The 27,858-nt window shown below is 39.6% G+C and overlaps 1 protein-coding gene and 1 long non-coding RNA gene across 8 annotated transcripts in view; both read left to right on the top strand.

The window, feature by feature from the left end:
• LOC146407037 (uncharacterized) overlaps nt 1-15,855 on the top strand; it is a 107,299-nt gene extending 91,444 nt beyond the window's left edge. The window contains exons 2-3 of the long non-coding RNA XR_014822315.1: nt 14,152-14,734; nt 15,179-15,855. This is a non-coding gene — a long non-coding RNA (uncharacterized LOC146407037). The remainder of the gene's footprint in view (nt 1-14,151; nt 14,735-15,178) is intronic.
• A 2,954-nt stretch (nt 15,856-18,809) lies between these two features.
• The window catches only part of JAK2 (Janus kinase 2), a 152,492-nt gene continuing 143,443 nt past the window's right edge, over nt 18,810-27,858 (top strand). For 4 of the 7 annotated variants that reach the window (XM_021082809.2, XM_085009839.1, XM_085009856.1 and 1 more), the window contains exons 1-2: nt 18,810-19,314; nt 19,702-19,780. The gene's annotated coding sequence lies outside the window, so the exon portion shown is untranslated. 7 annotated transcript variants of the gene reach the window in all.

The following is a 27,858-nucleotide window of genomic DNA, read 5'->3' as shown; positions in this document are numbered from 1 at the left end:
AAGTCAGCCAAGCCGTAATTCTTGGAAATGGAAATAACAGTGGAAGGTCTATTCAAAATTAACAGAGGAAATAACTTTTGTTCCCAAGTTGAAATATGTGCTATTATGAAAAAATTTAGAAAAATTACATTCAACTTCAAGGTGAAGCAGCAAGTGCTGATGTAGAAGCTGCAGCAAGTTATCCAGATCCAGCTAAAATAACAAATGAAGGTGGCTATACTAAAGAATAGATTTTTAATGCAGGCAAAACAGCCTTCATTGGAAGAAGATACTATCTAGGACTTTCATAGGTAGAGAGAAGTCAGTGTCTAACTTGAAAGATTTAAGGACAGGCTGACTCTCTTGTTAGGGCCTAATGCAGCTGGTGATTTTACATTGAAGCCAGTGCTCATTTACCATTCCAAAAATCCTAGAACCCTTAAGAATTATACTAAATCTACTCCGTGCTCTATAAATGGAATTATAAAGTTCCGTTGGATGACAGCAAATCTGTTTACAACATGATTTACTGAATATTTTAAGCCCACTGTGTAGCCTTACTGCTCAGAATAAAAAAGATCCCTTTCAAAATATTACTGAGCATTGACAATATACCTGGTTACTCAGGAGCTCTAATGGAGATGTACAATGGGTTTTTTCAGGCCTGTGAACACAATATCCATTCTGAAGCCCATAGATCAAGGAGACATTTTGACTTTCAAGTTGTATTATTTAAGAAATGTTTTGTAAGTCTATAGCTACCATATTGATTCCTCTCATGGATCTGGGTAGAGTCAATTGGAAAACCTTCTGGAAAGGATTGCCCATTCTAGATGCTGTTAAGAACATTAACAGGAGTTTGGAAGTTGATTCCAACACTCACGACTGAGTTTGAAGGGTTCAAGTTTTCAGCAGAGGAAGTAACTGCAGATATAGTAGGTATAGCATAGAGAATTAGATTAGAAGTAAAGCTTGAAGATGTGACTGAATTGCTGCAACCTCATGATAAAACTTCAGTGGATGAGGAGTAGCTTCTTATGGATGAGCAAAGGAAGTGGTTTCTTGAGATGGAAATTGCTCCTGATAAAGATGCTGTGAAGATTGTTGAAATGACAACAAAGGATTTAGAATATTACGTAAACTTATTTGATAAAGCAGCCAGAGGGTTTGAGAAGATTGACTTCAGTTTTGAAATATTTACTCTGGGTCAAATGCTACCAAACAGCACTACAGACTACAGAGAAATTGTTCCTGAGAGGAAGAGTCAATCTATGTGGCAAGCTTCATTTTTGCGTTATTTTTAAAATTTACACAGCTACCCCAATCTTTAACAACCACCACCAGGCATCAATATCAAGGCAAGACCCTCCACCAGCAAAAAGATTACCACTTGCTGAAGGTTCAGATGATGGTTTGCATTTTTATCAATATTTTATTTATTTGTTTGTTTGTTTGTTTGTTTATTTATTTATTTATTTATTTATTTATTTATTTATTTATTATCTTTTTAGCATATGGAGCTTCCCAGGCTAGGGGTCCAATCAGAGGTGTTCCTGCTGGCCTAAGCCACAGCCAAGGCAATGCCAGATCTGAGCCATGTCTGCGACCTACACCACAGCTCAGGACAACGCTAGATTCTCAACCCACTGAGGGAGGCCAGGGACGGAATCTGCATTCTCATGGATGCTAGTCAGATTTGTTTCCACTGAGCCATGATGGGAACTCCTATCAATATTTTAAAATTGGAGCTCTCCTCATGGTGCAACAGAAACGAATCCAACTAGGAACCATGAGGTTGCAGGTTTGATCCCTGACCTCACTCAGTGGGTTAAAGATCCATGGTGTAGGCTGGCAGCTGTAGCTCCAATTACACCCCTAGCCTGGGAACCTCCATACACCGTGGGTGTGGGCCTAAAAAGACAAAAGACAAATAAATAAATAAATAATTTAAAAATTTTTTAATTAAGATAATGTTTATTGGGGTTTTTTTTAGATATAATGCTATTGCATATTTAATGTATTGACTACAGCATAGTGTAAACATAACTTTTATATACACTGGGAAAACCAAAAAAATTTGTGTGACTTGCTTTATTGCGGTGGTTGGGACTCAAACTCACTATATCTCATACATATGCCTATAACTATGAACCACAAAAATATCAGGAGGTGCTGTGTGAGAGAAGAATCCTCATAGCTATAGATCTTAGACCAACTCAGCAGACCAACCAGTTCTCCATGGCATGAGGCACACTTTGATTTGATAGGCAAAATCTGTTTGAAATATGGTCAGCACTCTGTATACTTGGGTTCTGCATCCATGGATTCAACCAACTGTGGATCGAGAATATTAGAAGAAAAAGAGTTCCTGCTCTGGTTCAGTGGGTTAAGGATCCAACGTTGTCTCTGTGGTGGCTCAGGTCACTGCTGAGGTTTGATCCCTGGTCTAGCACAGTGGATTAAGGATCTGTCATTGCTACAGCTGTGCCATAGGTTGCAGCTGAAGCTCAAATTTGACCCCTGGCCCAGGAACTGCCATGTGCTGCCGGTGCAGCCAAGAAAAAAAAAATTAGAAAAATTCCAGAAAGTTCCAAAAAGCAAAACTTGAATTTTTCATGTGCAGGTAACTATTTACATAGCATTTACATTGTATTTACAACTATTTAAGTAACATTTAGATTGTACTAAGTATTATAAATAATATAGATACAACTTAAAGTATATAGTAGCATGTGTATAGGTTATATCCAAAAACTGTGCTGTTTTATGTAAGAGACTAGAGTATCCACAGATTTTGGTATCTGAAGGAAATCCTGCAACCAATCTCCCTTGGACACCAAGAGATAACTATAATAGGAATGTCTGGCAAGCTCTCAGCAGAAGCTTCCCTGCAGCCCTACTGCCTTCTGTAGTTCCACTTCCTCTCTCTCTAGGTCACTCCTTCAAGTACCTTAATTCTAAGAATCCTACAAACATCACCCTACTGGGCAAACCATTAATTCCTTTTTGTTGTTCTCACCCACCTCATATCTTCACTTCCTTGCTTAACCAATTAAATTCCATGAGCAACTATTTTAATCAGTTATTTGCATATGCCCTCAACTTCCTTGTCTCTTTTTCACTTCCTCTTACTCATCCAGGAAAACTCCAACCCTGTTTTAATTAAGCTTTCTCCATTCTGAGTTTTGACTTGTGCACCTGAATGTGGGTGGAGAAAAACCCACAACCATGCTACTGAGTCTAAATTCAAACTCTTGATATCTAGTGGACTCCTAATGATACCTGGTTATCAAACTACATCTCCTTGTTCTTTTTACCATTCTACTCTTCTAGATGACTTTTTCATGTCTTCACTTTTATCTTCACACCTCATTTCTACTCCCCTCCTGCCCAAATTCATTGTCAGTTGTTATCTTGCTTCCTACTCATAGAGAAAAAATTTGAATCAGTTAGTGAACAGAAGACTCAGCTGTCAGTATTGTACCCTTGTAACCTGCCTTTTTTTAACTGTTTGGAAGCCATGGAGGTGCTCTGCTGAAGGGAATCTACTGGATGGTGTGTAGTTGCTTTATGGCCTCCAGTTGACACATTTTTGTTTTATTGCAGAGTTTACACTGAGAGCCCTCCATTCCCTCCCCTTCTCACCCATCCTTGGTCTCCCAGCCAGTGACTGGGCATGGTGGGAGTACTAGAGATGGGTCATTTATGTCCCAACTGTAATTCTTCTATTAGGCAATGTCTGCTCGAAGACTCCTTATGAACCCAGGTTAAGGCGTTCTGTGTGGTACTACAGTTTTGAATCTTCCTATCCCAATCCTCTTCTTTCTTATTTAAAAAACCTTTAGGGAGCTATAATTCACATATCATAAACTTCACCTCTTTACAGTGTACAATTTAATCATTTTTCATATATACACAGACTCGTGCAACATTACCACAATCAATTTTAGAACATTTTCATTATCCCCAAAAGAAACCCATATTCTTTAGCTGACACTCTCCAAACTCCTTCCCCACAACCTTAGACAACTATTAATTTACTTTCTGTCTCTGTAGGTTTGCCCCTTCTGGATAATTCATATAAGAGCACTTGGTCATAAATTATGCAGTTATCTGTGACTGGTTTCTTTGACTTAGCATGTTTTCAGGACTCAGCTCTGAGCTAACATCTATTAGTACTTCCTTTTTATAGCTGAAAATATTTCATTGTATGGGATATACTACATTTTATTTGTTTTATTTGTTTGTCTATTTGTTTATTTGTTTTATCATTTGCCAGTTGATAGACATTTGTGTTGTTTCCACTTCTGCCAATTATGAATAATATTTCTGTGAACATTTGTATGCAAAGTTTTTTCTTTTGCCATTTCTTGGGCCGCTCCCGTGGCATATGGAGGTTCCCAGGCTAGGGGTCTAATCGGAGCTGTAACTGCACGCCTTCACCACAGCCACAGCAATGCAGGATCCAAGCTGCGTCTGCAACCTACACCACAGCACACGGCAACGCCGGATCCTTAACCCACTGAGCAAGGCCAGGGATTGAACCCGCAACCCCATCATTCCTAGTTGGATTCGTTAGCCACTGAGCCATGACGGGAACTCCCGTATACAAGTTTTTTTGAAATGATATTTTTTTTATTTCTCTTGTGTCTATACCCAGGAATGGTATTGTTGGTCCACATGATAATTCAAAGTTTAACCTTTTGAGGAACTACCCAATCCTCCTTTGTTTCTTCTTTTTTCCTTCAGCTCTCAGACATGCATTGTGGTCTGAAGTCTCTTCCCACACACTCCTGCTCTCTTTTCCCTTTACCCTTCACAAGCATTTCTCCCAATACATCCCTTGCACATCTAATTTTATCCTGGCACCTGCTTACACATCTTAGATGAATGCTCTGTGCTCTCGTGTAAGGCCAAACTTTTCATTTTTTGATACAGTTTCTATCTCCTCTTCCTATTCAAGAACATTATTCCAGCAATTCCCCCTCTCCTTCATGAATTGTTGTTACCTTTCTACTGGACCATTCCACTGGATTTCATATATGATGTTATGTCCCACATTGTTTAATTAATTAAACAATTATTCACTTTGCCCTACTTCTCTTTCCACCACTTTCCTTATTTCTCTCTCTACTTTAATAAAGACTTCCCCTAGTAGTTGTCTACACTCATCATCCTCAATACCTCTGCCCATCTTCTCTTGAATCTATTAGATCAGGATTTGGCCTCACTAATCTATAACTGCTTTTGTCAAGGTCATGATCAATGACCTCCTCCTGGGTGTTAAATACAATAGACAACTCTCAACCCTAATCTTACTTGATATAGCGATATTTGATGCAGTTGTTGGTACCTTCCTTTTAAAATACTTTATTTGGCTTCCAAAAGCCACAATTTCTTGATTTTTCTCCTATCTTACCAATTCCTCCTTAGCTATCTCGTTTGTTGATTCCTTCTAATGTCTCCAAACTCTGAACATTGAAGCATCTCACATCTATGTCCTTGGACCTTTTCTCTCTTCTATCTACATCTATATCCACTCTCTTGGTGATTTCACCCAATCTCATATTTTAAATATAATCTGTACTCTGATGACTGCCAAATTTATATCTTCATTTCAGACATCTCTCCTAAACTTCAGTCTAATACATTTAACTGCTTATCCAGTTTCTCCTGTATGCCTAATAAGTTTCTCGTACTTAACAGATCAAAAACTGAACTCTTAAACTTGCGTCTTACAAGTCTTCTTTGTCTCTGTTAAAGATAATTCCATCCTTACAGTAGGCCCATCCTTGTGGACCAAAATCTTTATCTTTGACTACTTTCTTTCTCTCACACACTAGATGCAATCCATTAGCAAATCTGTTGACTTTTCAGAATGTATTCAGAACCCTTTAACTTCTCATTACTTCCAAGGCTACCATCCTCCAATCTAAACCATTTCTCACCTGGCTATTCCAATAGGTTCCTTGTTGGTCTCCTTATTGTTACTTCTAGCTCTTGCAGTCCATTCCTAACATAATATCCAGAGTGATCTTATTAAAATGGAAAGCAGAATACCAGCTATAAGAAGACTTTTTGAGACAACCAGGGGTATTTCAACATGAATTAGATAATAGATATTAAGGAATTATTGCTAATTTTTTGTGGTATGATGATAGCATGATCACTATGTTTTTAAAAAGTGCTTATCAGTTAATATGCATACAGTTAAAGATGCACATTAAAATATTTATGGGAAAAATTACATGATATCTGGAGTGTGCAAAAAATATGGGTAGAAGTAGAAAAAACAAGATTGGCAAAATATTGATAGTTCTTATGGTGAGTGATAGGCCTAAGAGAGTTTATTATCCTGTTCTCAACACTAGAAGAGTAAGGAAATACATTCAAATTCTTCAAGGGAAAGAAAACACAAATTTATGTGTAACAAAATTTAAGTGGAAAGGAAATGGAAAAATAATTTTGAACATGCACTAATTAAAGACCAGTTCTGGGCCGTTCTAGATGAATTTACTAAAGACTTAACTGAGAGATAAAGAAACTAGAGCAGGATGATTGATGAATGTTGAATCCCTTTTATTGTAGGACTAAGAATAAAGTGACCATGGAGGTTATAGCTACAGAACATACTGTAAATTTTTAAAAGAAACAATGTAGGTTATGAAAACAGTCCCAATACTACCCATTTTTTTAAACTCAAACCACACCAACTTTAAGAGAACATCCTTTGTTGGGAAACAGAGCTAGATTCAAGTATCAGCTTTAATACTTAGTGATTATATTGTTTTGGACCAGTTAACTTTGATGAGTTTCATTTGGTGTTTATGAAATAGAGATAATACTTATGTAACAGAATGTACAGCAAAAATCATGAAAAGTTCATTCACTTAATAGATATTTATTGGCACTGCCACATTCCAAACATTACACTAGGTGCTAGGTATACAGTATAAATGCAACAGACTTGGAGCTTACCTTCTACTTGAAGAAAGGCACACAAATAAATAAATGAAATATATTGTATGTGAAATGGTCATAAGTGTCACGGAGAAAACAAATCAGGAGACTCATGTAGGCAGTGCTGGGGGCTGGGAGACATTGCAATTTCAATTGCATTTTACTTCAATGACATGATGGAGCAAGCCTTGTGGATATAGAAAGATGGGGAAGGGACCCAGGGAAAGTCACTGCCCTGATTTCTGGCTGCAGCTGTGGTTACTGTTGTAGCTCTTGTAATGACCCATGTTGACTTCCTGGAAGCAGCTACTGACTTCTACAACTTCACACTTCCAGTCTTCCAGTCTTCCAGTGGTACACCTCCCTGGATTAACTCTCTGATCCAGCCACAAAAAGCTCTGCCTTGAGCTCTCAGTTTCTTACCAAGGCCTCAGATATATAAGTATTTTATTTGGAATGATCTTGATTATAGCTCTTTCTCTGCACTCCCTTCCTGACTCTGACATAGGTGCTGGATGGTTGGTCTGGAGTGCAGTCTTGAACAACATCATCCTGTGCTTAACTCAGTCATCACTCATCACACCTCCTGATACTCAGCCATTTTCTCCAGCATAAGCTTCTGGACCTCAGATTCTTCCCTTAAAGTGGGTTACTTCAGTAGTTGGACCTCTGGCCAGGGAGTAAAGTGGTAACTTGTGTCCTGATAGCTTAGTGTATTATTAGTACAGAGGATTTGGTCCCTAAATCCTCATTTTGTCTTGCCATTGTTCTTATTCATTAATTCATTTATATGACAATATATATTTAGCACCTATGACATATCAAACTTTGATCAATACTGGATATGTGGTGTGGAAAGAAATAGATATGTTTCCTGCCTTTACAGTCTACAAGGTTGCATTTGCATTCTTATGCAATAGACTCTTCCTACACTTACTCTACCAGACAAAAAAACAGGTATATTGCTTGGGGTGCATAATCTTTGCAGCCTCTGCAACTTGTAGAATATGGTATTTATACTTTATGATTGTATCTCATTAGTGATATCTATAATATATAAGGTTCTTCAGCATCAACCCTTTCTGATTATAATTTGTTTGATTTGTGTTGTTTACTCAAGGCTATTCAGTTTCAATTAATTTCACTGTAACAATGTAATCTTAATAAAATAAGGGGCTGTTATATGGTCTAGGCATTATATAGTAACTGTATTCAAATAAGCATAAGTTAAAAGCCAAAAGTAATTGAAGAGCATATAGCATTTTTTAATGGCATGCAAGGGTACCCAAGTTATAACAGAAAACAAAATATTTTAAAATCATTTCTTATTTCCCTCCATATACTAAAGCAACTTGAAATAAAGATCTCTTCTTTTTATTCATCCCTCAAGACAGGTACTACACCTGAGCCTCATGCATCTTTCATCTTGGCCCACTCTCTCTCTTCTGTGCATCTCCTGCTTATTGTGAAATTCACCCTATCCTCTTTGTCTTATTTATTTATTTTTTTTACTTTCCACTGTCACCCATTACATGGATTCTCTATTATAGTGATGTACTTATTTTTGGTTTTGCTGTGTTTTTTGAGCAGAGAAAGTCTTATTGCAGGGCTAAGCAAGGAGAATGGGGGTGACTCATGCTCACAACAGTGGTTCTCAAACTTTATCATGCCTCAGAATCATATGGAAACCTGTTTAAAACACAAGCGACTGGGCCTCACCTCGAGAGTACGATACAGGAGGTCTGAGTTGGGGCTCAAGAATTTACATTTCTAACAAGTTACCTGTTACTGCTGGTCCAGGGATCAGATTTTGAGAACTACTGCTCTCCAGCATAGGAACACCTGGGAGCTGTTCCAGCAAACAAGAATTTATCCCTGGGTAGAAGCCTTTGTTAAACATTATTCATAAATTATCTGATTCGTTATATGTTTATACCAAGCTTAAGAATTTAATGAATCTTCTATCAGCATATTTAACATTCTGTATAATGATATGTATCTGGTAGACTCTCATATAATACAAGGAGAATAAAGACAATAATAGTTACTGCTTGCTTACCTGTACAGGAGACATTGAAGTGGGGTTGTTATGAGCGTTAGCTCTGAAGCTAGGGATTCAGTCTTGACTCTGCATACTTTCTGGAACACCCTGGGAAAGTTAATCTCTTGTGTCTCAGTTTCTTTTGAAATGAAGAAATAGTCATCTCACAGACTTGTGAGGCTCAAGTGATTGGTATGTTGCACATACTCTGATATTACCTATTGCCATCAGGAATTTGTTGAGTGTTTTCTGTATTTTAAAACTAAAATTAGTTCTGAAAGGTAGGTGACCCTATTATTCTCATGGTGGAGACTTGGAAAGAGAAGTTCAGAAAAGTTGAATAAAGAACCCTCTGCTAGTAACAATCTCTGGTCTTTGTTTTTCACCAGTGTTTTCCCAAAGGAATTATCTTCTCCCATAACAAAAATGGTACAAAGAAGCTAATTTCAAAAGTATATTTGTTTTTTAAAATTTTATTGAAATATAGTTGATTTATAATTATTGTGTTAGTTTCAGCTGTATAGTAAAGTGATTCAGTTATACCTATGTATATAAATATATATATTCTTCTTTTACATACTCTCCCATTATAGGTTATTACAAGTTATTGAATATTCCCTGTGTTATACAGTAGGTCCTTGTTGGTTGTCTATTTTATATATAGTACTATGTATGTTTTAATCCCAAACCCCTAATTTATCTCTCTTCCCTCCTTACTTTTGGTAACCATAAGTTTGTTTTCTGTGTCAGTGAGTCTCTTTCTGTTTTGTAAATAAGTTCACTTGTATTCTTTTTTTTAGATTCCATGTATAAGTGCTATCATATGATATTTGTGTTTGTCTGATTTACTTCACTTAGTATGATAATCTCTGACTCCATCCATGTTGCTGCAAATGGCATTATTTCATTCTGTTTAAAGCCTGAGTAATATTCCATTGTATGTATAAATGTACCACATTTTCTTTCTCTATTCACCTGTTGATGAACATTTAGGCTGCTTCCAGGTCTTGGCTATTGCAAATAGTGCTACTGTGAACACTGGGGTGCATTTTCTTTTCTTTTTTTTTTTTTTAAGGGCTACAGATGTTCCCAGGCTAGGGGTCTTATCTAGAGGTCCCAGGCTAGGGGTCATGGTAATGTCAGATCTGAGCCGGGTCTACAACCTATACCACAGCTTGAAGCAATACTGGATCCTTAAGCCACTGAGTGGGGCCAGGGATGGAACCTGCATCCTCATGGATACTAATCGGGGTTTGTTTCCACTGAGCCACAATGGGAACTCCCATTATCTTTTCAATTCTGGTTTTCTCTGGAAATATGCCCAGGAGTGGGTTGATGGATCATATGGTAGTTCTATTTTTAGTTTTTAAAGGAACCTCCATATTATTTTCCGTAGCAGCTACACCAGTTTACATTCTGCCAACAGTGGAGGAGGTTCTCCTTTTTCTCCACACCTTCTCCATTAATTAGTCTATTTAAAAAGTCTATTTGTAGACTTTTTAATGATGGCCATTCTGATTGGTATGAGGTAATGACACCTTATCGTAGTTTTGATTTGCATTTCTCTAATAATTAGGGATGCTTTATATCTTTTCATATGCCTTTCATATGTCTTCTTTGATATTCTGCCCAGTTTTTGACTGGGTTGTTTGTTTTTTTGATATTGAGTTGTATAAGCTTGTTGTACCATTTTGGAGTTTAATTCCTTGTTGGTTGCATCATTTGCAAATATTTTCTCCCATTCTGTCTTTTTGTTTTGTTTATGGTTTCCTTTGCGGCACAAAAATATATTTGAATGTGATAGAATAATTACTTCCTTGATCAAGATGGTAAATTTTATAATCTAATGTTATTATGTTTGCTTTAAAATATATTAAAGATATATTAAAGACAAATAATGGAAATAAGCATGGGTAGAATAGTGGCTAGTGTGTATCTAACATTTGCAGAATACCTGTCATATAATAGGTGTTTAATAAATATTGCTGAACTATTGAAATGAATATGATTTGGAATTAAAACTACCTCAAATTAAATATTCATAATATCCAAAGTTAGTGAGATTAAGAGAAATGGGCATTGATACACTACTATGAGATTTTTGAAAGTCAATTGGGCAATAGCCACCTAACTTTAAATACATATGGCCCAGAGAGTCTAATTGTTTATCCTGGGGAGTACATTTGTGCCCATGGAGTGCATGTGAAGTGATGTTCAAATTTAGCACTGTTTTGTTTGTTTGTTTGTTTTTTGGGCATGTGTGTGGTATGTGGAAGTTCCTGGGCCAGGGATTAAACAAGCCACAACAGTGACAATGCTGAATCTTCAAGCACTAGACCACCAAGGATCCCAGCATTGCTTTTATCTGTGAAAATTACATACCTAGATGTTCATAAATGGGAGAATTACTTAATAAGTTACCTTTTTTTTTTTGTCTTTTCTAGGGCCACTCCCGCGGCGTATGGAGGTCCCCAGGCTAGGGATCCGATCGGACCTGTAGCCACAGGCTACAGAGCCACAGAGACACAGCAATGCAGGATCCAAGCCACGTCTGCGACCTGAACCACAGCTCATGGCAATGCCAGATCCTTAACTCACTGAGCAAGGCCAGAGATCGAACACGCAACCTCATGGTTCCTAGTCAGATTCGTTAACCACTGAGCCATGACTGGAACTCCAATAAGTTACCTATTTTAATGGACACTATAAAAGTTTAAAAAGCATGAGGGAAAGTGATAAATACTGAAATGAAAGCTCTTCAGGAAGTGTTAAGTGAAAAAATGGTAACAGAAAAAAAAATAGAATTATCTGTTTTGTTTACAGAACTCAAAACCAAATCTATTGGAAATTAGTAGGAAAATGCTTAGAAAAAATTCTGAAAAGTTATGCACCAGGTAGTTATCAGTGATTACCTCTGGGATATGAAGAGGGCTAGGAAAAGAGGAACTTCCACTTTGTATATTTTATATTCTATATTAGTTGGGTTTACAAGAAGTAGTATGCATTATTGTTTATTTTGGGATCAAAAAAGAAAAAAGTAACTTGTTCAACAAGTATACTTAAAAGCCTTTAAATAAGAGTAATAGAATCTAAAATATACAAGATATGCTTTCACAAGCCTTAAAACATGTCTATTCCAGGAGTTCTCTTGTGGCGCGGCAGATTAAGGATCTGGCATTGTCACTGCAGAGACTTGGCTTCGGTTGCTGCTGTGGCACGGGTTTGAGCCCTGGCCTGGGAACTTCTGCATGCCATGGGTGCAGCCAAACAAAACAAAACAAATCTAGTAATTAGCAGTTATTTTTAAAAATCTCCAAAGTTATCATTACTACTAAAAACTTTAATATTTGTAGTGCTGTCGATTCCCAGAACATTTCCTGTGAGTAGTAAAAGATGAATTGGCATCTGAGCGGAAAGCACGCAATACTAAAATTCTTGTAGCATTAGAGTACCTTGCCAAAAGAGTTTGCCTTAGGACTATTACACCATTTCATGCTTGATCTGTAACAGATGGAAGTGGCAGAGGGAAAAAAAACAAAACAAAACTAAGTAAAACAAGACTCAAATAAACAAAGGTACCATTACACAAAAGAAGAAACCAAATAAACACTATTTGTTTTTTTTCTCAAAATGCATGGTTAAATCACTGTTCCATGGGAGACAGGATTATGTGTGGAGAAAGGAAGAGAAAGTTATTCTCCTGGCTTTTCTCAGTTTCCACTGGAAGAAGATAGGGTGATTTGGTCTTTTAGTTTCCTAGACTGCTATAACAAAATATCACAACTGGGGACTTAAAACATCAGAAATTTATTCTTTCACAGCCGTGGAGGCTGGAAGACTGATGCCAAGGTGTTGGGAGTGCCATACTCCCTCCAAAGCCACTACAGAAGATTTCTTACTTGCCTCTTCTAGCCTCTGGTAGCCTCAGGTGTTACTGGCTATAAATGCATCACTCTATTTTCTTGTCTCCTGTCTTGTGGTCATTATTCTCTTTGTTGTCTTTGTTTTCTCTACTCATAAGGACACCAGTCTTACTGGATTAGGGCCCACCCTAATGACCTCTTTTTAACCTAATGACATATACAAAGACCCTGTTTCCACATGTCATAGGCAGGGTGTTTTGGACTTTAACATAACTTTTTGAGGGACAGAATTCAACCCATAAATAAAAGGTATGACTTCTGCATAAGACTGACTGAGAAGGCTATAGCACTTCATAAATATTCAATTATAATAATCTCAACAATAGTCAGAAGACAGAGACTTAAAAAAAAGTGTTTCAGATAGACAAATTCAGGTATAGGTCACTGTGATGGGTCTTAGGTCTTGAAGAGAACTGAGAGGATAGACACATAAAGTAACACTACTCTAAAAAAGGTGCTCCTTCAGCATCAGTTGCCCCTGCAAGGAGGAAAACACTGGCTTTCCCTTGGACCAACTCATATGCTGTAGAGATAAAGAAGTGCAGCCTCAAAACCTTAGGAAGAAAAGACATCAAAGGAAAGAAAAAGGGGACAAAAAGGTCTAGTGAAGGACAAATGATAGACATTGGAGGTTAGCCAGGTGGGCGCAGAAGTTTAAAATTGAGAACTATTTTCCTATAGCATTTTCTGGTCCAGTTATGTATTTCACAGGTAAAACTAAATACATTATTATGATGCTTTAATATCAAACCAGGTTTTCCTTTGGTCAGTGGCATAGACAGAGTGGTGTGACCACAGCAGTGACTATAGCTACGATAAGAAAATTAACAAAATTATTAAGTTACAGAGAAAGTAGAGTGAAACAATTGAGAAAAAGAAAACTGACCTGTGGTGAGGGGAGTGATGTTTTGGAGGGGGAGGTACCTTTATATTCTGCTAACCTATGGGTTCTGTGTAATGTCTTAGATTGTGACTAACTTGTGTAGTTATGCTTAATTTTATGATTAAAGATAGAATTCTAAAATTGGTGGGTAAATTGGATTTTTACACATCAAAGGGAGTGTAGCCACTGTTTTATAATAACTTTAAATGGAGTATATGCTACAAAAATCTTGAATCACAAAAAAATAAATAAAAGGAGCTCATCTCATAAAAGAATAAAAGACATACATTTTCCCTGTTGTAATTTGAGAGAGTATTTTTTTCTTCTTTTCTCATCAATGTACTATAATATCTGTCTCACTCCAGGTTATTTCATTGCAAATACTAGAACCCTCCTGGATCTGGTTTAAGTAAAAAAGGAGAAATTTATCATAAGGAAGTATTTTCAAGATACCAAATACAGGAAGTTTCTTTGGGCCTTATGAGGAAGAGGAAGCTGTAAAGCCGAGGATTCATTCCTGATGCATGCCATTTCCTTTTTCTCTCTCTGTCTGTGTCAGTTCTTCAGTCCTAAAGTAAGTCAACTTTCCATGCAACTCCACTCACAAATAACAATGGCAACCTTACTGTGGCAGCCATAATTTTAGAGCATGGGTAACTTCACTTTAAGTGAACAAAAAAGTCTGAGCAACTGTCATTGAATCCCAGTTCCAACTTCCTCAGGAGGGAGACCCTGAATGGCTCAGCTTGAGTTAGGTGAGAACTCATGGTGTAGTCAAGGGTATGGGGCAGGGAAGCAAACCTTTAAAGGGGCTAGAAGAGGCTGACTATTCTCGGTGAAGAGGACAGTTCTCAAAGAAAGAGAGAGGAGAGTTCCTGTCGTGGCTCAGTGGTTAATGAATCCGACTAGGAACCATGAGGTTGCGGGTTCGATTTGTGTCGTTGCTCAGTGGGTTAACGATCCGGCGTTGCCGTGAGCTGTGGTGTAGGTTGCAGTCGAGGCTTGGATCCTGAGTTGCTGTGGCTCTGGCGTAGGCTGGTGGCTACAGCTCTGATTAGACCCCTAGCCTGGAAATCTCCATATGCCTCGGGAGTAGCCCTAGAAATGGCAAAAAGTCAAAAAGAAAAAAAAAAAAAAACAAGAGAGGAATCCTTATCTAAATAAGGACTCAGAAATTAATGCTCTGTAAAGTAATAATTATGCCAGGCTAATTTCTATGTCCTTCTTTCTCTCTCTCTCTCTCTCTCTTTTTTTTTTTTTTGTCTTTTTAGGTCCATACCCATGACATATGGAGGTTCCTAGGATAGGGGTCGAATGGAAGCTTCAGCTGCTGGCCTACACCACAGCCACAGCAACACGAGATCCGAGCCACATCTGCAACCTACACCGCAGCTCACGGCAATTCTGGATCCTTAACCCACTGAGCAAGGCCAAGGATGGAACCTGCATCCTCATGGATACTAGTCAGATTCATCTCCACTGAGCCTTGATGGGAACTCCTGATTTCTATTTTTAAGAGTGAATGTTGGTATGAATCCTTTCATAAAGAAAAATATGTTCAGTGAATTGGTGGTATAGCTCAAATGTTTTAAGCTGAAATTTTTTGTAAAGTAGAGCATAATTGTAACAGATATTTTGCCAAATAATCATCCTCACCTGAAGGAGGTTATTAATTCCTGGCTTACTGATGGGGAAATTGTTTTAGTTTTCATGCACCAACATTAAACTTACTTAGTTGTCTTAAGGGAAGGAGAAACCTGCTCGCCAGGAACACCTTTTTCTTTCAGACTATAATGAAGGATGAAAGGATTGAGGCAGAGACAGAGCTATGATAAAATGCCAGAGAGGTTTCGAAGAAAAATTATTTCCCCTATCCAACCAAACTTTAAAAAAAATAGTTCTAAAATATCTGCATTTTTCAAAGTAAAAAACATTGCTTGCTTGTCTGTCTATTTGATTCATACACCTGACTTTGTCTTTTGGCTAAATCTTTCTTTGCTCTTACATTTATGCTCCTCTTAAGAATGTTTTTGTTATTTCATTAATTAGCAGCATAGTTTTTTAAAAAATACAAATGCAACTCTTTGTGTTTATTTCTATTACACCTCAGGCCCTAACATTCCTGTCCAGAGTTCCCTGTAACAGAATAAATTGTAACAAACTCCAACATATTTCTTACACCTCCCAGCTTGGGGATTTCTATAAACTGTCACTATCACAACCACAATAGGCATTTAATAACTGTGCTAAAGGTTTAAAAATACTTTTTCATCTAATCTTTCAAACAACTTTTCAAGAAAGATATTCTTATCCTTATTATACCGATGAAGAAATGGAAGCTTAGAGAATGAAATGATTTCCTTAGTGAAAACTGTCACTCAAACCTGGATCAGCCAGCCTCTAAAGCTTAAGTTCTTAAACCCTTAACCATGGATTTTCAACCATGGCTTTCCTCTAGACCACTTAAGAATTTTAAAAAGAAGTAAATGCCAAAAGCTCCATCTGCATGTATTGTCACAGTCTTGTTGCAGGTGTGTGTTGAGGCGTCACAGTCAAGAACCACTGCTCCCATATTCTACTACAATGTAACAACAGAATTTGTGGCACAACACCCCATATGGGACAATTGGCTACTATTTTTTTCTTCTAGATATGGCCTTACCATATGTTTTGATATAAATGTGTTATCATCCAACTCAATTCACATTTCTTGTTTCTCCATATCAAGAAAGAATGTCTTTCTTTCTCCCTATGAAAGAATGTCTTGAAAGACTTGGTCAAATGTCTTCTTGGAATTTTCTTTTATCATTATTAAAAGGTAGAGGAAACATTCTGAACTGTTTGTCCTGGAACCTAGTTTCTAACTATATCATTACCAGGGATCACATAAAGAGCTAAAAAGATCTTTACAGAATGAAAAGAGCTAAATATTCCAGGGTAGTATTGGCTTAATATTAAAGTATCTTGGTGAGGAGAAAGGCTTTCACTATCAGAATGACACTAAACAAGTCACTTTATCTCTATGTGGGTAGATTGATTTTTCAAGTCTCTAAGCTTCTTTCCCCTGTTCACTCTGTCTTCCACTTTCAAATCACTAATTTAAAAAATAATCCCTTCACCTCCAAAAGAAACCCTCAATATTCACTAGTTTCAAAAGGCTTTTCCCTGCAAAAAGGCAGTGGATGGTAACATATCATGCCTGGTTGAATAAACACATAATTGCAAAATATAGAAACATTTACTTCAATGTATATGTACTGTTCCACAGTTCTTAAATAGGCGTTTTTCCCCCTCCACAATTGAGATGCTTTTCATTTTAACCCTAACATTCAGGCTACCTTTAGCACTTTTATGTTCTTTGTGTAGGTCTATGTTCTGGTTTCTACTCCAGCAACAGTTTTTGTTTGCTGGAAAAGGAAACTTGCATGGTGGTTGCTGCTTGTAATTTCAGCCTTAATATTCTAAGCAGATTTCAGATTTGCTACTGAGTTACAACTCCTATTTCTAGTTTCTTTTTAGAAATTTAAAACAACAACAAAGGACTCTCCAGCATATTTTGCTTGTAAGACAGTAGCCATAGGAATGCAATTCGCCTGTAAATCCTTCTTAGAAGAAAACACAGCTCTAGTTCATTATTTAAAGAAGTCAGTGTGAATTCGAGTCATTTCCTATCCTGCTATCATTTGCTCAAAGACCTTTTGCAATGGGTCTTATGTAAGAAGAAATGCAGGAGTTGCTTTGGTGAGGTTTATTTAAAGAAACCATTAAATACAAGCTAGATCTGAATCGCAGCATCGTTTGTATGAGAAAACAGGGGCTCTAAATGCATCCTGTTTTTTTTCAGATGGACAGAAAGATGGTTAATGAGTGAAAAAGGCCCTACACAGTTGGTTCACCAGCTATTTCTCTGGCTTCACCTCTTAACACTGCCCCTTCCTTCACTGTCCTCCAGTCACAGTGACCTCTTTCCCCGTCCTAGAATTTGTCAAGCACATTCCCTTCTCAGGGTCTTTGCCTTTGCTAGTGTTTCTGCATGAAACTCTTTAGCCAGATAGGCACAGGACTGGCCTATTCTCATCATTCAGATCTCTGCTCAAATGTTACTCTGGGAGGTCCTTCCTGGTCACCCTAACTAAAATAGCACACCGCCTCCTCACTTCCTGCTCCTTTATTTTGTGTTATTTTTCTACTGGCAGTTATACTCTTGCACATTATACGTTTAAGGTATTTTTGTCGCTTTATCAGAATACAGGCTTCAGTAGGGCAAGAAGTACGTGGGTTGTGTTCACATAACATCCTTGGGGTCCTACAGCTTGGCACACAGTAGGTGCTCTGTAAATATTTGTTGAATGAATGGATGACGCCCTTTGGGACAGTGTAAGTTGTTTCTCCTCATTTGGCGGCCTTGTTGCCAATCCGCAGGCATCCAGGCACCGCTTCCCACCCTCACCCCGTTCCAGCAGATGTGACTGATTGGAATCAGGCGCTCGGAACTGCACAAGCACGAAACGGTGCGTGTGAACGCGTTGTCCAACCCAGGGCCCTACTTATCTCCGCCCAGCGGCCCGGACTGGGGGACAGGTTTGAGCACCCCAAAACGTGGAAGCAAAAGCAGAAAAAAGACAACAGTGGCGGGAGGGGAAAGTCTCTGTGTGGTGCTAGGTTGTGCGCAGGGGGCGCCTTCCCGGCTGGGCTGACTCATTCCCAGCCGCCTCCACGGCGGGCGGCGGCCACGTTCACGCCCATCTGCTGAGGGCCGGGCCCAGCGTCAGCTGAGCTCTGGCGTGCCCCAGGGTCCTGCTAGCTCTCCCCAGCTCAGGTTCCCCGCCCGCTCACGCTCTGGGGCAGCTGCGGGAATCTCCGTGCACACCCGCGGGGTTCCTGTGAAGCCAGGGCCCTGGGTAGCCAATCCCCCTCGCCCCGTGACGCGTGCGGTGAGAAGCCCCGCCTGGGTGGAGCTGCGCACGCGCAGTCGCGGAGCGCGCGCCAGGCCCCCGCCCCCGCCCTGCTGCGCCGCGGCCTCAGTCAGCCTGGATCAGGGAGCCGGACTGGAGGCCTCCTGGGAGCTTGAGTCGCACGTAAATAGGGCTTTCTAGCCAGAGTCGCCTGCGGCGCTGCGAAGAAGGTGTAGCCAGGGAGAGGGTGGAGCCAACGACTGTGACGGGCTTCCCGACTGCCCGAAGTGGGAGTGGTGGGGTTGCAGGAAGGAGAAAGGAAGAGAAGCAGAAGAGGGCAGCAGCGGCTGCCACTAACGGCCTCCCTGGGCGCTGACAGGCTGGGTCGGCGCCCAGTTCGCTGGGCAGTTCGTGCCGCCGCCTCGGCCGCTCGGCCCCTGGGCCTGGACTTGTGGCGCGGGGCGAGGCGGAGGGCTGCTGTCGCCGCGCAGGCAGAGGCCGGGTCCTCGCGGCCGAGACATGTGAGTAGGAGCCGAACCCACACCGGAGAGCCCCGGAGGGCCCAGCCTTCGGACGCTCGGACCCTTGCTCCCTCCGGGGTCTTCGCGGACCGTGGCTGGCCGGAAGCGTCGGGTAGGAGCAGTGTCTGTGAGCTTGGGGGGGCGCGTCCTCGTCGCCTGATCCGTGTGGCGGGTGAATGTTATTGCTGTCCGGACTCCGGGTGGTGGGCAGCACTTGTTCTCTGCATCCTCCCTCCCACCTCTAATCCCTGCTTTTCTCCTGCTAGTGGCTGTAAACTTCTCGGCAAGAAAATCCTCCTCTTTAAAAGGAAACCTACAACGGAGTGTCTTGGTGTTGATGTTGCATCCTGTGCCTGTTAGTCCATCTCCCACTTTACTTAGCCATCTTTAAAATTTTGTAGACACCTAGACAGCCTAGAAAAGAGCATCTCTTTTCCTTGGATTTCTGCAGTGGTAACTGCCCTGTTTTTATTTTATTTTATTTTATTTATTTATTTAGGTTTCGGAAGCAGGCAAGGGAAGATGTGATCTGTTTCTCTTCTGCAGAAAAAGAGGCCCTTCCTCCCCTTCCCGCGAAGGTGAGTGTGCGATCCTGGCTGCTCTTTTTCGCTGTAAAGACTAGGGTGTCTCGAGCGTGCGTAGGAAGGTTGGAACCTGTGTCGACAAGCAGGGCTCATTGTTGCTTACTCCTTTGAAAACGACAGTGCTGAACTTTGAATGTTGGTTTGGGAGGGTGATTTGGGGGTTTGTTGTTGCTCTTGGATCCTTTAAGAAACATTCATTGTTTCTCTGCTGATTGTACATTGTTTTTCTTTGTAGAGAAATCGTTGTCAGTTACCCTTTCTCAAGCAGCCAGAGATTCTTAATCTTTCAAGGAGGAACGTTTTCAAGTAGCAAGAAATACCTATTGAGAGGACACGTTAGCTGCTTTTGCTGGGGTTTCTGCTACTACATTGAATGCTTCCTGGATGGTTTTATCTTCCCAAGTTAGCTGTGTCGGTTGAATTTACCCATTTTGCTTTCCGGTGGTTAATAATCTGTCAGGAGAAACTCCTTTTTTTTTTTGAATGAAAGGATAGAGGCAGCTGAGTATGTCATAGAGGGGAGGAGAAATGTGGGGAAGGACACTAGAAGTGGAATTAAGAGTGATGACGATGGCTTTTGGTTTCGTAATAGGTTTGTTCGAGTGAGTTGTTGGGCTGCTGCAAATATTCTAGTACAACACCCAACAGATATGAAGATGAATAATCAACCTTTGGCCTCTGTTTCCCTACTCCCTTAACCTTTTACCACTTTAGGTGTGAGAATCACTTGCTTGTATGTGCACATATCTGTCAGTGTGTGATATGTTTACAAACTAGATAGGTCCAACGGTACATGTATTTACCTGTACAGGAAAACCACAGTAGTTGCTGACTACATAAGCATAATGCTTGTTTTTGCTCAGAGAATCTTGTGTTTGGAGTATGTAGCATGTTTTAGTAAACTGTTAAGGGATAGCTTGTTTCATTTATTAATTTTTTTCCCCTAATGGTTTGGGACAGGTGTTTCAGGTATAGGAAGGGAACATGATTTTTTTTTTTCACCTGACTGTTGATGAAAGGGGACATGCTTTTGAGGCAGAATAGGGAAGGATATTAGCTTTGGGGTGAGATCTGGGTTTGAATTCTAGTGTTCCTGCTATGTAATAGTGGGTATTATTTAAAATCTCTTTGAGCCTCACTTTCTTATAAAATTTTTGTGAGGCTTGAATAAGATTACACATGCAAAGTAGTACATTGCTTGAATGCTGTGAAAGTAATGGCTACTCTCATGGTTGGACGGGCAAATTGTGTTCAGAGAAGGGCAGGATGACTCTGCATAAGGTGATCTGCCGGTGCCCAGTATTTCTTCCTCTTTAGTATGAGAAAAAGGACCTTTATGTCTTGAACTGGTTAGGGGGCTTAGAGCCTTTTTCTGGAAAGGTTTGACCCTTTGCATCTCTTCCCTCCCCATTGCAACTCCCCCTCCTACTCTTCCCCTTCATTCCTATTCCTCTACCAACTATTGTGCTGCCCTCTTGTGGTTAACTACACTAATAAGAACTTTCTTTTGCTCCTCTCTCATTACTTTTTTCACTTCCCTTTGCTCCTAGTTTCCCAGACTGTGGCCCTAGAACGCCATTGAACTCAGGCTTGAACTGATAGATTGATGTAGGTCACAGTTTCAACATTAGATTGATACAATCCTTTTTAAAGTGTCATGTTTTCGCAAAGCTGTGTTTTTAGAGGTTGCTCTAAAGTAACTACTATATGAAAATCAGTGTGACCCAGGATATGAGAGTGTGGTGTCTATTTTGATTGCAGGTTTGAGAATTTGTACAGTGCCCAACAAGCATAAGTTATAAGAACATTAATGCTTAAGTGGTTTGAACTCACCTGCTTAAGTATTTCTTTTGGCCTAGAGGTACTGTGAAAAAATTACTAAGACTAAGGATTCCCTAAATGAAGAAAGTTTGGGAACCTCTGCTTTAGCTTTTGGTTGGCTTTTCTGATATAATTTTTTTTAATGGAAAAGCTGCATTTTTCAAATGTTGCTCACTAATTGATTCCCTCCCCACCACAACTGACAAGATTATTGATACAAAGCTAGTACCTGCCGATCATAGTTTAATATATTTACTCCTATTTAATATCTTTATAGCTTATGCCCAGTTCTTTCATTCTGAACTAAGATTATCGCTTGTCATTCTACTTCCTGGTTTTTCCAATTACGCCTTGGTAATTTTCTTCTCTCCTGGTCATATAGGCTTTAAATTAGACATTATCTTTAAACTACCTCTTTTATTTACCTCATACATTAATTCATTCAACATCTCCAGTTCATATTTCTTTCTTTTTTCTTTTTCGTCTTTTGTCTTTTTAGGGCTGCACCCACCACAGCATATGGAGATTCCTAGGCTAGGAGTCTAATCAGAGCTGTAAGCTGCCTGCCTACTCCACAGCGACACCAGATCCAAGCTGAGTCTGCAACCTACACCACAGCTCACAGCAACGCCAGATCCTTAACCCACTGAGTGAGGCCAGGGATCAAACCCGCAACCTCATGGTTCCTAGTCAGATTCGTTTCCGCTGCGCCATGACCGGAACTCCTTTGGTTCATATTTCTTTTCTTAGTCATATCTCTGCTTCTCCCATTTTTTGTTTTTTTTGTGTTGTTTTGTTTTTTTTGTTTTTGTTTTTGGGGCCACACCTCTGGTACATGAACGTTCCCAGCCTAGGGGTTGAATTAGAGCTATAGCTGCCAGCCTACACCACAGCAGTAGCAACACGGGATCCAAGCCGAGTCTCTGACCTACACCACACCTCACGGCAATGTCAGATCCTTAACATGCTGAGCAAGGCCAAGGATCGTACCTGCAGCCTCTTGGATACTTGTCGGATTCCTTTCTGCTGAGCCATGATGGGAACTCCAGCTTCCCGCGTTTTACCACCACGAATACCAGGACTCTTCCTCAGTCTAGCATATTGAAAGTCATATCAATCTATTAGAATCCAGCATCTCTTCCTTTTATTTATCCTCATTAACACATGTCACTCTAAATACTTCTCATTGTGGAATTCTCTTGTTCCCAAATCTTCAGTGGCTTCCCACCTATTAAGTTTATATTCCTTTTCCTGGCTTCTAAGACACTTTCATCAGTTCCTGCCCTATTTATTCAGCCTTTTGTCTAAGACCCCCAATGAGCATTCTCTGCTCTAGTATTGCAAGCTGCTTTGCTTTCCAATAATAGCTATACTTATTCTGTTTTTTAACTTGACTCATGTTTTCCACCCTTCTTCCACAAAGCCCAATTCTACACCCTGTTGCATTCCTCACTAGATGTGGTATAACTGAGCAGGGTCTCAGTCTCCTTATCTGAAAAATGAGGAGAATTGTACTTTTTCCACAGGGCTGTAGTGAGAATTAAGTGAGTTAAGACGTGAAAAGCACCCAAGACTAGGGCCTTGCACATTAAGCACTCCCTGATATAAAATAAGCTCCTTTAATAATAATAAACTAATAATATATATAATAAAATATTATTATACTACATAATGCTCCTTATAGAATCCACATAGTCACAACTATTTATTACTACTATTATTACTACTGTTGTACTCATAGTTAAAATTCAACCTTGTTTGTGAAACTTTCTCACTAAATACTGTTTTTTTTTCCTCTTTATAGCTCTGTAGGTCTTTTAGTCTTAGAATATCTTCACTTAGTTTATATATCATGCTTTGGTTGTTTGATAGTTACTTCCCTAGTGTTAGCCATATCTTTTCAAGTTGATTGTGTATGTTTTAAGAAATAAGATCTAGATTAAACACACTCAGAGTGCTGAGTACATGGGGAATATTCAGTAAATGCTGTGCATTACAACAAAAAAAAAAAAAAAAAAAAAAAGAAGAAGAAAAAAAGGGAGTTCCTGTCATGGCGCAGTAGAAACGAATCTGACTAGGAACCGTGAGGTTGCTGGTTTGATCCCTGGCTTCGCTCAGTGGAATAAGGATCCAGTGTTGCTGTGAGCTGTGTGGTGTAGGGTGCAGACATGGCTCAAATTTGATGTTGCTGTGGCTGGCAGGTATAGCTCCTATTGGACCCCTAGCCTGGGAACCTTCATATTCTGCAGGTGTGGCCCTCAAAAGTGAAAAAAAAAAATGCTGTGTATTAAAAAGGAATTTTTAGATAGTCACCAGACAAATATTTATTCATACCTGCAATAGAAAGATATTTTGCTGTATCCAAAGGAAACACAGAGAATGTAAAACAGGTTCCTTTCCTTGAGGACTTAAAATAGGGGAGATAAGGTAAATAATAAGAGTTATAGATAACTGAAACCACATAGTTGAAGTGAGCAGAGAAGGCTCCAGAGGAGAGGTAGAATCAAAACTGGGTAGAATTTTTTTTTTTTTCTTTTTTCTTTTTCTTTTTAGGGCTGTACTCATGGCATATGGAAGTTCCCAGGTTAGGGGTCTAATTGGAGCTACAGCTGCTGGCCTACGCCAGAGCCACAGCAATGCCAGATCCAAGCTGCATCTGTGACCTACACCACAGCTCACGGCAACACCAGATATTTAACCCACTGATCGAGGCCAGGGATCCAATCCACACCCTCTTTGTTCCTAGTTGGATTCATCTCCCCTGTGCCATGACGGGAACTCCTAGAATTTTTTTTTTTTTTTTTTTTGGCTTTTTAGAGCTGAACCTGAGGCATATTGAAGTTCTTAATCTACACCGCAGCTCATAGCAATACTGGAAACCTTAACTCACGGAAACCAGAGAACGAACCCACATCCTCATGGATACTAGTTGAATTCATTTTGACTAGTTGATAATCTGTTGAGCCACAGTGGGGATTCCCAAAACTGGGTAGAATTTGATTTTACTTAAGAGGAAGAAACTTGAGTAGGAGGCAGACAGGCAAAATAAGCAGGACAGGATCAGAGAACAGTAGATGACAACTGGAATTCATTTCCACCCAAGAGAAACTTTGTGTGGGAAAGTAATAAGTCAGGTTGAAACAGTAGATTGGAATTAGATTATAGATGGCTTTAAGTGCTAGGGTGAGAGGAGTATACTTTGCTTCATAAGTAACAGAGAAACTTTAAACCTTTCAGATTAAGAAAGAACTAGATTTGGAGTTGCCAAATTAACCAACCCAACTAGGATCCATGAGGATGTGGGTTGGATCCATGGCACTGCTCAGTGGGTTAAGGATCCAGCGTTGCTGTGAGCTGTAGTGTAGGTCTCAGATGCAGTTTGGATCCTGCATTGCTATGGCTATGGTGTAGGCCAGCAGCTGCAGCTCTGACTTGATTCCTAGCCTGGGAACGTCCATATCCCTCAGGTGTGACTCTGAAAAGAAAGAAAAAAAAAAGAAAGAACTAGATTTGGAGTTCCTTTTGTGGTGCAGTGGAAATGAATCTGACTAGTATCCATGAGGATGTGGGTTTGATCCCTGGCTTTGCTCAGTGGGTCAGGGATAAGGTGTTGCTGTGGCTGTGGTGTAGCCTGGCAGCTGCAGCTCAGATTCTACCCCTAAGCCCAGGAACTTTCATGTGCTACAGGTGCTGCCCTAAAAAGCAGGGAAAAAAAAGAACTAGATTAAAGTATTTTAAGAAAATTACACTGGCACCAGTGCTGGGTAGACTATGCATTGGAAATTGAAGTGATAGAGCTAGGAAAATCATCTGGGCCTGAGGTTATAAGGATTTGGATTTACTGAAAATAAGACTAGACAGATGTCTCACAAGACTTCATTGTGAACTGGATAAGAAAAGAGGATATGGGGGGAGGGAGGGGAGTTAGCAAAGATGACTTTGAAGTTTTTGATCCTTAGTGACAGAGGAAATCAGAGTGTTGAAACTTTTAAGACATATGAGAACATCTGGCCAGTCTATACATTTTGTGTATTAGGAAACCCAGAGAGGTTTAAAAATGTGGCTAAATGGAATTCCTGTCGTGGCTCAGTGGCTAGTGAATCTGACTAGGTACCATGAGGTTTCGGGTTCGATCCCTGGCCTTGCTCAGTGGGTTAAGGATCCGGCATTGCCGTGAGCTGTGGTGTAGGTTGCAGACGCGGCTCGGATCCCGCGTTGCTGTGGCTCTGGTGTAGTCCGGCAGCTACAGCTCCAATTAGACCCCTAGCCTGGGAACCTCCATATGCCGCAGAAGCGGCCCAAGAAAATGGCAAAAAGACCCAAAAAAAAAAAAAAAAAAAAAAAAAAGTGGCTAAAGTTACTCACCTAGTTGGTGACAAGAGAAAAGAACTAGGGTTTTATTAATGACAATACTGACAGAAATATGTGTGAAGTATTAGGAGCTGGTTGAGGTGATACAGACAACTGGGCTTATATTTTGGATATGTTGAGTTTGAGGTGGCAGTGTGATAAGCAAGTGAAAATAGATAGCTAGACAGTGGGACAGTATGACTAGAACTTAGAGACATTTAAGGCTGAAATTATTGAGCTCAGAGAAAAGAGCAGTGGAGCTGAGATGGAGCCTTGGGAACTGCACATAATTAGAGAGTGGGTGACAGGAGAGAAATTCGCAAAGGTACAAAGGAATAGCAGTTAGTATGAGGGGTAGGTGGGTGGGTAGGTTAAGAAGGTGGGAGTGATGAACAAGTTGCTCATTGTTGATCACTGCCAAGAAATGAGAATCAGAATTGAAAAGGTCTTAAAAATGTGTACTAGTTTTTTTCCTAATAGAAAATGTAGAAAAACAGAAGAAGGAGGAAAATTGCTTATGATTTCCCATGTGGAAATAACCATTGCTAATATTTTGTTCTCTCTAATATAAAAAACAACATTTGAATTTGACTTTTGGTTGATTGACGGAGACTTCTATTCAATGCTCTCCATCACTGGGACTAATAGTGAGAATTTTAGGTGTAATAAATTCTGGGAGGTATTTTTTGACAGAATGTTTGTCACTCGTTTGGGTCCTCTCATATCACGCTACACAGACACTACAATTCCATATGGGCATTAGGCCTGCTATGTATTATTGAATGAGTAGACATTCCGTGGTCTATCAGGTTAGACATATTACCTCTGGGTGCTCTTATACTGATAAGATCGGAATAAAATGAGCCTTAATTGTTACAGGAGAAATTTTTGGTAGATAGCTTATAAAACCGAAGGTATCATGATTAGAAGTATTCAGACTAGGAGAATTGGAAAAGGCACAAGGAAATATGTTTTTGAAGCCTTTACAGTATAGCTTCTAGAGGTAAGCTAGGTAGAGATAGTACATGGACTATTTTGCTTGAATGCTTATTTTGATCTTCCCAAGCACACTCTTCAGCCTTCTTTCTTTGGTTTCAAAGAAATAATAGGGCATTTATTATTGCTAACTAAATGATTTTAGTTTAATAATTTCTGATTTTAACATATAATGCAACTAGGTAATGTTTTTGTAATATAAAAGGTAGTATGCTGTGAGTAAGTACTGTTTTTAGGAAATTGGGGGATCATGGACTGACTTTTGTCAATATGGTATGTGATTTTGAGCAAGTTGCATAGTCAGTGAGTCTTACTCCTCATTTAGAAAATGGAGAAGTGGACTAAATGTTTTTTGAAAGCTTATTTACTTTAAAAAGGCGGTATCATATGGTAAAATGTGTCTAAAGGTTAAGGAGTAAATGGCTTAGATATTTATAACCAAAAAACATTAGCCTCTTGCCCCTCCCCCCATCTCTGATTCTCATTCTCCAAGAAACCACTTTCAAATTTTACAACAGTGCTTATAAGATTTGAAAGTGATTTCAAATTCTGGTGCTTGCCTCCATATTTCTGATATAATAGAATCCACCATGAATAGGCTCCACTCCCCCAGTTCTCTATCTGTACTAACCATTCCCACCTTTATAATGAATGAACTCTTCAGTGTTCCATCTAAGGCTTCTTCACCTACTTGAGTAGGGGGGCCCATTCCCCTTTGCCTTCAGGGACTTTACCATTGTATTGATCTCTCCTTTCCTTACATTTTCAGTTTTTCCTCTACTGAATCATTTCCATCAATTTGTATTTTGGTTGCTATTGCTGTATGATAGAGCCACCCCAAAACGTTGTGATGTAAAATAACTTTCTTTATTAAACTCAGCTATTACAAGTCAGTACTTCAGATA

Source organism: Sus scrofa, chromosome 1 (assembly GCF_054392235.1).
Source record: "Sus scrofa isolate SSC_HxYL_T2T_F1_AM1 chromosome 1, Sscrofa_HxYL_maternal_Yorkshire_Landrace_v2.0, whole genome shotgun sequence".
In the NCBI taxonomy this organism is placed as follows: Eukaryota; Metazoa; Chordata; class Mammalia; order Artiodactyla; family Suidae; genus Sus; species Sus scrofa.
Note: the sequence above shows the minus strand (reverse complement) of the source record. Positions and strands in the feature narration are given on the sequence as shown.